At 40.2% G+C, this 13,189-nt stretch overlaps 1 non-coding gene across 1 annotated transcript; it reads right to left on the bottom strand.

Moving 5' to 3' along the window:
• Positions 1–5,011: 5,011 nt before the first annotated feature.
• Positions 5,012–5,115, bottom strand: LOC112765345 (small nucleolar RNA R71). The gene has a single exon (XR_003183662.1). It is a non-coding gene; the product is annotated as a small nucleolar RNA R71 (small nucleolar RNA).
• Positions 5,116–13,189: the final 8,074 nt, after the last annotated feature.

Genomic DNA, 13,189 nt, shown 5'->3' with positions numbered 1-13,189 from the left:
ACCAGAGGCGCTGGTGGTCGCTGGAGGTGATGTCTCGCCAAAGACAAGGGTGAGATGGTGATGGGAGAAGGGGGAAGAAGTAATAGAAGAAAGAAGTGGGAAGAAAAAGTGAAACAGGGCGCGCTATGTTTCAGGTGCGCCAGGGGCTCGACGCGTGCGTGCACTCCATGTGTCCGCGTGAATGGGTCGAGATGGGAGGTGACACGTAGGCGTCCCCCACGTGTACGTATGGGTAGCAGGAAAGAGAGGAGGTGCGTACGCGTCAAGGATGCGCACGCGTGAGTAGGTTGGTGCCTTAGGCACAAAGTTGGCACAAAGTAGGCCTAATTCTCGGGTTGGTTGTACCAAGAATGGTGTGCACCACCATCACTGCGTACGTGCACAGCACGCATATGCGTGGATGACAAAAACGGCGATCGACGCGTACGCATGGGTTGCCTAGCACAAAGTGGGCATAAAGTAGGCACAACTCTCGCGGTTTTGTACCAGGGAGTTGCGAAACCATGCCGACGGGCACGCTTGCACGTGGATGCGCTCTTTTTTTTCATGCATATGAGGAGGGGCAATTATAGCATAAATTGGTGGTAATGCATGCTAAGGGGGGTCAAAAATATCAAAAACTTTCAAGTAACACTCAACCTTAAGCATTTCTTCAACATCTCAATTCAAACAAACCATCATCAATGAACTCCTCATGAGCAATATGATACCAAAATCAAGCAAAAAGCAATTCTACTATATGCAAACTCACAAATCAAGCAATCACAAAAGCCATAAGGGGAAAAAGATCTATATACAAAAAGACTAAGTACAAAGGGTAGATCATACCATGGTGGGGTGTCTCCCACCTAGCACTTTTGTTTAACGTCCTTAAGTTGGACGGTCATGATCTCAAATCTCCTCGCCCTCGGGTGCGTCCTCGAGAAGGAACACCTCGACCTCTTTGTTGCTTTTCATTTTCTCCCCAAGGTATAGCTTTAGCCGATGACCCCATATGGTTCGACCTTATCTACTCTATACGGGCCTTCCCACCTTGATCTTATCCCGGGCATTAACCTCAACCTAGAGTTCTAGAGGAGAACTAGTTCTCCGGCTCTAAACTCTCTCCTTTTTTTGTGTTGGTCATGCACCCTTTCATCTTCTCCTTGTAAAGTCTTGAATTCTCATAAGCTTCCAATCCAAGGCACTCAAGCTCCATCAATTGTAGTTTCCTTTCGACTCTAACCCCAAACCCTGTGTTGCACTCTTTTACAGCCCAATACGCTTTATGCTCTATCTCTACCGGAAGGTGGCAAGCCTTCCCATAAACCAACCGGAACGGGCTCATACCAATTGGCATTTTGTATGCCGAACGGTAGGCCCAAAATGCATCGCCGAGCTTAGAACTCCAATCTTTCCAGTGAGGCTTCACAACCTTTTCCAATATGCGATTGATTTCTCGATTGGAGACCTCGACTTGGCCGTTTATTTGAGGATGGTATGCCGTGGCCACTTTATGGATGATGCCATACTTCTTCAATAACCCTGCCATTCTTTTGTTGTATAAGTGCGAGCCTTGATCACTCACGATTGCGCGTGGTGATCCAAAGCGGCATATAATATTATTCCGAACAAAAGAGAGCACTAGATTAGCATCATCGGTTCTAGTGGGGATTGCCTCAACCCACTTGAAAACATAGTCAACGGCTAGAAGAATATACATGAAACCATTAGAATTTGGGAAGGGCCCCATAAAGTCAATACCCGAAACATAAAAAATCTCACAAAATAACATAGTTTGTTGGGAGTATTTCATCCTTTTTTGGAGATATTTCCAAATCTAAGGCATGGTAGACAAGATTTGCAATATAGAGAAGCATCTTTGAAAAGAGTAGGCCACCAAAAACCACAATCCAAGACTTTCCGAGCCGTCCTTTGAGGACCAAATCGGAAGAGTGGCAAGCCTCCAAGATAGCTTGATTCTCGGATTGTGGTATGCACCTTCGAATTACTTGATCGGCACCTGATGCCAAGGCATCTTAGGCTAGTTTCACTAGCATTTTTCTGTTAGTTTTAGTTGTTTTATGCATTTTCTTGAGCTTAAAGTAACCAAGAATGGTTAAATGAACAACAAAGTAATGAATTATCCAAACAGTATAATTTTGATGCAAATTCCATGAGTTTTTAGTTATAATACTTGAATGATATGAATGGAAGATTTCTCATGAAATTTTGCAAGACTTTGATGAAATTGTTTGGATGATTTCAGGGAAGAAGAGGCTAGGCAAGGAAGCAACAAAATCAATAAAGGAAGCTTGAAGATCACATATGGAGTTTAAGTTCCAGTTTAAGCTTAAACTGGAACTTAAACTGCCAAGCCATATAATGCTGAAAGTGGCATTTAACCTCCAGTTTAAGGTTAAACTGGAAGTTAAACGCCAGAATCATGGAAGTTGAGAAATGCTGAAACTGGCGTTTAACCTCCAGTTTAACCTTAAACTGGAGGTTAAACGTGTTCGACCCACATTATGCACCAGGAAGCCATTTCCACGTTTAAGCTCCAGTTTAAGCTTAAACTGGAGCTTAAACGTGTTCGACATTCACACTCCTGGGCTACCTTCTTCATTCCCACGTTTAAGCTCCAGTTTAACCTTAAACTGGAGCTTAAACGTGTTCGACCACAAATTGCCTCCAGGGTTGCTTTCTTCATTTCCACGTTTAAGCTTCAGTTTAACCTTAAACTGAAGCTTAAACGTGTTCGACCATCCCATACTTCATAGTTGCTTTCTTCCATTTCCAAGTTTAAGCTTCAGTTTAACCTTAAACTGAAGCTTAAACGTGCTTGAATTATACTACCTCCAGGAGTGCCCAACGTTTAAGTTGCAGTTTAAGCTTAAACTGCAACTTAAACGCCACTTTTTGAAAGGGTTTTTGGGCCAAGAATATGGCAGTTTAAGTTAGCATTTGAGCACAAATATTAACTTAAACGTATTATGGTATGAAACCCAATTGAATATCATGGTTTATGGGATTGGTCCTGAAGAATTGATGAGTCTGGAATTTCAATTTGTTGAGTCATGTGTCATTACTTGTTTATCACTAAGTTTGCTCAATGAATGTTACAGAATTGGATCAGCAGCCTCATCAGGATTATGGACCATAAACCCAAGGCAAAAGGAAATCAAGGAAAGGCCTCAAAGCCCAAGAAACACAACAGAAGCTCAATTTAGAAAGTGTATAAATAGGATAGAATTTAAGTTAGTTAGAACCTTTTTTTTGACACTTGGAGAACTTTTCATCAATTTTTCTAGTTTTGAATTCGGAGCTATGACTCACTAAACCCCTTTCATTGGGTTAGGGAGCTCTATTGTAATTCAATGAATCAATAACAGTTTTTATCTTCTTCTTCAATCTTTTCTCTTGAATTTTGTTAGAAAGCTTCTCGATCTAATTCCATTGGGTAGTTGTCTTGGGAAAGAAACTACCCATAATTGGAATCCTTCGGAACCTTGGGAAAGGAATGGAGGATTCATGCTAGAGAAGCTTTCTCACAGTGAATTGGATTGGGGTTTGGATGGATATTGTGACATGTAATCCTACCAAATTGTGGTTCATGAAACTGTGTGGTATAATCAGTGATCGAGCATCATCTCTTCTTATGAACATTTAAACCAAGGGATTGGGAATTTGTTTGTTTTTAGAGAGAATTGGTGAGCCAAGGGATTGGGATCCAATCATATAAGATTGCCAAGCAAAAATTCAATGAATGCATTGGTTGAGGAAGAGATAAAAATGTTTTGATTCGGAGATCTCAATATCTCCTAACACCCAATGAACTCCCCATTTCTGATCTACACTTTCTCTTTACATTCTGCAATTTAATTTCATGCAAACACCCCCATCCCTTTTTAATTCCAGCACTTTAACTTCTCGCTCTTTAATTCATGCAATTTAAGATTCCACAATTCTCATCTAAATCTTGATTCCGCTCAACTAGAACAAACTTCTAATCCGAATTGCTCATTCAACCAATCCTTGTGGGATTCGACCTCACTCTATTGTGAGTTTTTACTTGACGATAACCGGTGCACTTGCCGGAAGGAATTTTTGCCGATTGTGCAATTTCCTAAATCGTAGCTATTAAGTTTATGGCTAGATCATGTTTATGGCACCGTTGCCGGGGATTGGTTTTCGATTGACAATTCTCAAATTAGAAGTGAACTAGATTGAGCATTTTTTTTTGGTGTTATGATAATTTAGTTCAAGTTACTTGTTGAATTTTAATTTCTGCACTCTGTTAATTGCTTTTTCTTTCTTATGCCTTTCATTTCAAGCAACTAACTCACTGACCCACTAACTATTTGAATTAATTCCTCAACTGCTCTAACCATACTCTTCCATTAACCAAGAGTATTCCACTTGTTTGTTGCTTGTGGTGTGTTCTTGTATGACAGGTAGGAGAGGAGAAACAACAACTCCTCTATATACCGAACCAGAGAGGACCCTTCATAAACTTAGAAGGGAAGCAAGAGGGAAGAGAATACTGAGAGAAGAAGAATCTGAAGGAGAGTCTGAGGACAATTTTGAGGAAGCTCTATATCTCAACATGGATAGAGAAGTTCACAACCATGAGAGGGCCGATGGAAACAATGCCATTCCTGAGAGGAGGGTTCTTGGTTCATACATAAACCTAACCTCTGGGAATTGTGGTAGCAGCAGTCAGAAACCACCCATTCAGGCCAACAATTTTGAACTCAAACCACAGCTAATATCATTGGTGGAAGATCATTGTTCATTTGGTGGGCGTGCTAATGAAGACCCAAACCAACATCTCACAAAATTCCTGAGAATTTGCGACACTGTGAAGTCCAATGGAGTCCATGAAGATGCTGATAAACTGCTCTTATTCCCATTTTCACTTAGGGACAAGGCAGCTAAGTGGTTAGAATCATTCCCAAGGGGGAGCCTAACAACCTGGGATGAGGTGGAAAGCAAATTTCTGGCACGTTTCTACCCCCCACAAAAGGTCAATAGGCTTCGATCTGAGGTTCAAACTTTTAGACAACAGGATGGTGAAACCCTCTACGAGGCATGGGAAAGGTTCAAAGAATTGACAAGGAAATGCCCACCAGACATGTTCCATGACTAGGTGCAATTGCATATTTTCTATGATGGACTTTCTTATGAATCAAGGAAGGCTGTAGACCATTCATCAGGAGGTTCATTGAACAGAAAAAAGACTGTGGAAGAAGCCATTGAAGTGATTGAGACAGTGGCTGAGAATGAGTACTACTATGCTTCAGAGAGGCACAACACTAAGGGAGTCATGGAGCTGAACCATGTTGATACAATTCTAGCCCAAAACAAGGTGTTTGCCAAGCAACTAGCAGAGCTCACCAGGAAATTAGACACAAAGCAAGTGGCTGCAATACACACACAAGATCAAGAGGAAGTAAGCATTGAAGGAGGTGATTGGGAAGAGGCCAACTATGTGGGAAATCAACAAAGACAACCATATGATCCACATTCCAACACTTACAACCCAGGCTGGAAAAACCACCCAAACTTTGGGTGGGGAAACCAGCAAACCCAACCACAAAACCACAAACCTTACAACCCCAACCAACATAACAATTCCACATACCAAAACTCCAACCAAAGATCATACCAAGCCACACAAAACACTTACTCCCAACCACCATATCATGGCCAAAATAATCAACCTGCCCAACCTAATCCGAACCAACAATTTCAAGATCAATTAAACAGGATAGAAGGAATGCTTGCAAACATGGGTCAGGACATAAGTGAGTTGAAAAGCTTTAGGGATGATGTGAGATCTACCTTAAGGAACCATGGTGAAAAACTCAAGTGGATGGAGTCTCGAGTAGGAGAGCTATCTCAACAGGCCCCCAAGTCAACTGCAGTGTTCCCTAGGGACACAGAAAAGAATCCTAAAGGGGAACAAAAGGAAGTGAGATGGGAAGAATGCAAGGCCATCACCATATTGAAGGAAGTCTCAGAAGAAGAAGGAATCAGACCCTCAGAACAGGAGCCAGAAATCTTGAAGGAAGGTGTGGAAGAAGCTAAGCAGGAAAGTGAAACTGAGCAAGCCAAGGAACTGCAAAATGAAGGCATGCTGGAAACTTACCAACCAAGAGCACCATTTCCTCAGAGGTTAGGAGGAGGTGAAAAAGGGAAAACATATTCAAGGTTTTTAGAGACATTTAAGTCTCTCCATATCAATATTCCCTTTCTTGAGATTCTCCAGCAGATGCCTACACATATCAAGTATTTGAAGGAATTGCTGAGCAAGAAAAGAGTTTTGAAGGGAGGACAAACTGTAATAATGAACAAAGAATGCAGTGCCCTCATCAAGTGTAACAACCCTGATTTTCGAGTACGCGAGATCTTTTCTGAAAGTACGAATTTCTCCAGAAGATCAGTAAAGGGAACACCTCTGTTATATCATCAAGCATCTCAATCCTTATTGTCATTATGACATCTTTAAGCCAAAACCTCTTTTGAGGCAAGCTCGACAACGCGGCCACGGAGAACCTAGTTTTTGAACCATATCGGTTAGGAGTTTTGATTCTAGTTTTCGTAAATAGGCTCAGTTTGACGAACCGGACTCGATTCATGAGAGAAGAAAGATAATAGTATAATATTATCATTATATTAGTATTATAAAATGCTTGAATGACATTATAGGGTTACCTGGTCTGTTTTAGTTAAAAACAGAAAATCGGTTTAACCGGGTTTACGGTTTACTGGTGCAGCTTAGCACCAGCACTCTCTGATGACTTTAGCAATGCTAAGGCCTCATCATACATGTTTTATTCTCATATTAAATATGTTACTAGTGTCATTTATGCTAGTAGCTCAGAAAATAATTTTTAGAGATGTTTTTACAAGTGTTCCGATACACCTAGTTTTAGTAGCTATACACCAGAGATATTTTAATATTATTTTAACCCACCTCCAAGCCAACCAATCACAACTCACCCTACACCCCCAAAACCCCCAAGGCTGCCTCATTTACTCATTGTGGCCGAAAATCACCAAGAGAAAAAGGAGAGAAAGTTCTTGGTTCATAAATCTTCAAAGCTTGATTTCTTCTAAACCAAAACTCAAATCAAAACTCCGATTTCACCAAAATGACCCTCTCTTCTTCCTCTACATAACCATATAACATATCAAGGCTGGAAATAAGGTGAGATGGCTGTCTCCCTCCCTCTTCAATTCGGTTTTCAAGGAAAACCATGTAAACATGTGTTTTCTTGATGTTTTTCCTTAGGAATCATGCTTAACTTGACTTGAGGGCCAAGAAACGTGAATTTCCAGCAACTCTAAGGTGATATATCTCTTCCTAACATGCTGAGTGAGATTTGGTCAGTTGAGAGTTTTTGGATTTAAAGTTGTTCTTGATGTGATTTAGGAGGAAAAAGTGCTTAAGGACCACCTGAAAGAGTAACCGAATTAGGAGCAGCAAATCAAGGTAGGGTGTCACGAAATTAATCTTGATTATTTGTGTTTGAGATGTGTGAATGTTGTATGATTTGGCTGTGATAAAAAGTGGTTGCATATATGATTGATTCTTGGTGAAAATTTGGTGAAATTTTGATGAAATTTGATGAAATTCAAGCTATGAATGTGTGTTCTTGTGGCTGCTGGAAAAACGAACCCTAGGCCCTAAATTGAGGTTCAATTTGTGTCAAAATCATGTGGAAAAGATGGGGTTTTAGTGGCTGGGAATTTATTATGAATTTTGGTAAAAATCGGTTGCTGAAAAGATTGAAAAACGGGTAAAAACAGAGAAAGAATTTGAAGAATATACGAAGAACACGAAGAACACTTTGAGTGTGGTGAAGAACAATGAAGAACACCTTTTTGATTCATAAAAGGGCAAGGAAGTAATTATTTTGGTGTTTGAGGGGTTATTTTGTAATTTCTGAAGGTTAAGGTGGTAAAAGTAGAAATATTAAAAGTTACGGGTGGTAAAAAGTGAATTTTAAAGGTTAAAGGTTAAAGTAAAGTTAATTTTCGAAAATATATTAATAAAATAATAAATAATAACAAAATAATAAATAATAATATTTAATTAAAAATAATATTTTAATAAAAATAATAAAATAATGCGAAAAAGGCAGTTTTCTGTAAAAGCTTTAGAAAGACAATTTTAAGCGCAGAATCTCATAATTACCTTCATAAAACACTTAGGGAGTGGTAAGAACATATTAGTGAGGCAAAGATAAATAAAAGATAAAAAGTTGAAGAAAAGATAAAAATCGAAGAAAAAGTCTGTAAAGTTTTAATGACAGAAAAGCATACAGACATTAGTGAACGAACTAGGGCAACATAGTTAGTCCTTGAGTTGTGACTAGGGTTAGGTATTGTATGAAAAGTTAAACTGTTTCAGTATAGACTTAATGAACCTATACTTGGGACAGGCAAACTATTCATACCGAGATTTACATAAGCTTTAAATACGTATGTTAAGCAGAGAAAAGAGTAACCAGAGCAGAGTAAAGAGATACAGAGAACAGAGTAACCAGAATAGAGAAAAGAGATCAAGAGAAAAGAGTAAATTGATAAAGATGGTTTGAATTAAGATGTTGTAAAAGTGAAAGATGTAAAGTTTGTACAGAATGACTGAACAGAGAAAGAAAGAGGTACTGCATAAGAATGTGAAAATGATGATGATTAATGAGAATGATGATGAATGATGATAATGAGAATGATTATGTGATGATCTGTTGCTTGAGGCAACCCAAGAGCTTCTGTAGGGAAACTAGGATACCTACAGCAATTTTCCGTTCACAAGAGCTTCTGTAGGGAAACTAGGATACCTACAGCAAGTTTCCGTTCCCAAGAGAATATTTCCTGCGAGTAGAACGCAGAGGCTGTCTCAATAGAGCTGCTAATAATTACATGCGCATTTATTTGAACGGAAAATCGTATCCGGGAAATCGGGAATTCGTGACCGGATAAATGTCGGGAATGCAGGTGCTAACCGACACATGAGCTCATGGCCTGTACTAGGACTAGACATGCATCATTCTTGTCTGCGCATCATTCTCTGTTGCATTCCTTTCTGTGTGTGATCTATTTCTTTGTGTTTGTCTGCTTGTATGCTATTTCTATGTTTTATTTTCTTGTATTCTTTTGTTTGTGTTCTGCTTTCTATTGCCTCTACTTTCTCTTTCTATCTTTACCTTTTGGTTACTGCTTCGCGATATTCTATTATTTGCCTGCTAATCGACCCCAAATAAATGAATATAACTAATAACCCCGACCCTACTAAGAACTCCCCAGTTCTTACCCCTTCTCTCTCCCTTCCCCTTCAGATGGAAGTAAGAGTACCTTAACGTAGTTCGTTGATGATGGTTCTGCGAAGAGGATCCTGCTCTAGATAGTCTTCTGAGTCTAGGGTGAATATCGTTCCCTGATTATACGTATATACTGTGAGACCAGCAAACGTCTGCACCCCGTTCGTATGCGCACTTTAACCTAAAACCCGTGTACAAGACTCCTGTTGTGTGGCTACTTGATGTGGTACCAAAGAGACGTTCTATGGCAATGTCTGATCGTGCAGAGAAGTAGAAGACGATGTCCTACCTTTTGGTGACGTTCCACCTGACTGGAGTTTTGAAGACTTAGAACGTACTTTCCCTCGCTTTAGTAGTTTAGAGGGACTAGGCGAGTGTAGAGTCTAGGCTAGCCTGGGTGCCAGCTTAGGGACTTCTTGAACAGGTCAGGACCTGGGGTGTTGTATGTATATATATGTATATAGTTATTATCTAGCTATATCTAGGGGTGTTCTAACTAAAAGTCTATACTTAGATAAAAGTTGGATCACTGAATGTTGTTGACTGCTTGTGATGTATTTAGGTGTAGTTGTTTATAACCGTTTTATCTGTTATTATTTGTGAATTAAGTATAAATGATTATGTTTATTAATCCAAACGTTTAAAAAAAAATATACCTCACAAATTAACCACGCTTTTTAACAATGAATCAGGCTCATATGATAAATAATAGATAATAATTAGGAAGACAAATTGGTAGCGCTCAGTTTTCGGTATGATCTAGACATATTGAAAATTGAGTCGTTACAATTTGGTATCAGAGCAGTTCGTTCCCAGTAGAGCCTGGGGAGTGGACTGACTATGCTTCATTGCATACTCTGTTGTGTGTCTCATGCGTATAGGATATCCCAGTGATATGTGTTGCATGATTGTCTCTGTGTTTTCATTTTGGGAATGTTCACACTTGACTTGAAGTGTTAAGACTGATCACCTTAATAATGATTGTTTGGTGTGAACGGGACCACGATGGGTTCACGGAGACGAGGCGTACGGGAAGGAATTCCTAATGTTAACTACGAGAGGGAACAGGAGACGTTTATGACTACCATGAACGTTGTGGCTGAGGCAGTGCGTAAGGCTGCAGTAGCAGCGGCTAGGGCTGTTGATCGTCTTGGAGTGAGAAACGGGAATTAGAATGAGCATGGGGAAGATAGTGGAAATGATGAGAATAATTTAGGGCATCCTGAAAGACCTATGACCCTTGCGACCTTTCTGAAGGTTAATCCGCCTAAGTTCAAGAGTACACTCGTTGCGACTGACGCTGATAACTGGTTTCGAGGTATTGAACGATCACTGAGGGCGCAGCATGTTCCGGAAGGACAACACGTGGAGTTTGCTACTTATATGCTCGAGGGAGAAGCTGAGTACTGGTGGCAGGGGGTACAGCGACTGTTGCAACAAGATGAAGGCGATATTCCTTGGAATACTTTTAAGGATGAATTTTATAAGAAGTATTTTCCGAGGGCAGCTCGTGATGCTAAGGAGATGGAGCTTGTGCAGTTGAAACAAGGGGATATGACTATTGCTAAGTATGCCCGTAATTTTGATGACTTGTGTTATTTCTCCAAGATTTGTCAAGGGGATCCTGCTGACCTTGAAGAATGGAAGTGCTTGAAGTTTGAAGGAGGCCTTTGTGTTGATCTGATGAGTTCAATAGTTTCGCTGGAGATACGTAATTTTGCCGAATTAGTCAACAAGAGCAAGTTAGTGGAAGAATGTATTAAGAAAGTGACTGTGGCTAAAGTGAGTCGCCAAGGATTTCCACCAAGGAACTACAATAGCTATAGTTGGCAACCACGAAGGATAAACTTCAAGACCCCTGGTGTGCCACAACGAAGAAACCCACAAGCTGGTAACGCTCCTGCTCGCTCTACGAGTGGAAACGGAGGTAAAGTAAGGCAAGGTAATGGTAAACGAGCCCATCAGGCTTACATAAACACTGCATATAAGAAATGCGGAAAAGAGCATGATAACAGGTCTTGCCAGTTTGGATCACCTAACTGCTATGCTTGTAGAGAACTTGGACATATTGCCAAGGATTGTCCAAAGGGATTTACTCGAAATCCAGTTAGCACTCAACAACAAGGACGAGTGTTTGCTATCACTATTAACGATGTTGTGGAATCGAACACCCTCATTCAAGGTCAGGTTATGTCAAGAATCGATTTCTAACTGTACTGTATGATTCGGGTGCATCGCATTCTTTATTTCTCTAATTATTGCTCACGAGTTAGGATTATATTTCTTTAAATTGAATTTTTACTTGATTTTCCATACACCTGCATCCCAAAATGCTTTGACAAATTTAGTGTGCCTGCAAGTACCATTCACTATTAGGAACAGAACTTTTATACATGATCTAATCTGTTTGCCTCTATGTGGTTTAGAAGTTATTCTCGGGTTAGATTGGTTATCTAAGTATCATGTTTTCCTTGATTTCCTTGAAAGAACAGCTGTTATCCCGTCTGATAGTTTAGATATTAAACCATTTCTGTCTCATACTTTATATCTGAATTCCGTAAGAGTTACCTTAGATGGGAGTGATTGTGAGGGGTACGTTCTGTTAGCGGCTAGCTCGAATGATAGTGAATTCAGCTTAGAATGAATCCGAGTGGCAAAGGAATTTCCTGATGTTTTCCCATACGACATACCTGAATTTCCTCCTCAGACAGTATTGAACTAGTACCTAGAACCGAACCAATTTCCATAGCACCATACTGGATGTCACCACTGGAACGTGCAGAGTTGAGGAAGTAGTTGGATGAGCTACTTGGAACGAAATTTATTTGTCCCAGTGCATCACCTTGGGGAGCTCCAATATTACTAGTAACGAAGAAGGATGGTGGAATGAGACTCTGCATATATTACCGACAGTTAAATAAAGTCACTATCAAGAACAAGTATCCACTTCCACGGATAGATGATTTGATGGATCAGTTGAAAGGTGCAACTGTGTTCTCGAAGATTGATTTGCGATCGGGCTATCACCAGATTCGAGTAAAAGAATCAGATATACCGAAGACTGCATTTAGAACTCGATATGGTCACTATGAGTATACGGTTATGTCGTTTGGACTAACTAATGCTCCTGCGATTTTCATGGATTACATGAATCGTATTTTTCGTCCGTACCTTGATCGGTTCGTAGTAGTTTTCATAGACGATATTCTCATCTATTCGAAGACAGAAAGAGAGCATGAAGAGTATCTAACGACTATATTGCGGAATTTGAGGAACTTAAGTTGGCTATGACTGAGACGTCAAGTGGAGTCCGTCTGGCCCAATTGCATATAACACCAGATTTTAAGATTAGTATTCAGCAAGCACAAACACAGGATCCAGAAATGGTGAAGATGCTGAGACGGATGAAAGTAGAGGAACCAGAAGCTGAAAAACAAGATCATAGCAATCTCTGGAGGTACAAGAACAGGATTTGTGTGCCTAGCTCTGGGGATTTGCGACGGAGGATTCTTGTAGAAGCTCATCAAAGTAGATTCTCCATGTATCCTGGAGTGACGAAGATGTATCGAGATTTGAAACAAATGTTCTGGTTGCCGGACTTAAAGAAAGAAGTAGCTGATTATGTCTCAAAATGTTTAACTTGCCAGAAGGTGAAGGTGGAACATCAAAAGCCGTCAGGAACCCTGCAACCTTTAGAAATACCACAATGGAAATGGGAGCAGATTTCTATGGATTTTGTCACGGAATTGCCAAGGACCTCAACTGGACGCGATGCCATCTGGGTAATTGTGGATAGGTTGATAAAGTCAGCGCACTTCCTTCCGATTCGAGTTTACTATACTTTAGAAAGGCTGGAACGAATATATATTCAAGGAATCGTA

Source organism: Arachis hypogaea, chromosome 2 (assembly GCF_003086295.3).
Source record: "Arachis hypogaea cultivar Tifrunner chromosome 2, arahy.Tifrunner.gnm2.J5K5, whole genome shotgun sequence".
NCBI classification, from domain to species: Eukaryota; Viridiplantae; Streptophyta; class Magnoliopsida; order Fabales; family Fabaceae; genus Arachis; species Arachis hypogaea.
The sequence above is the reverse complement of the archived record's forward strand: the minus strand, read 5'-3'. Positions and strand labels throughout refer to the sequence as shown.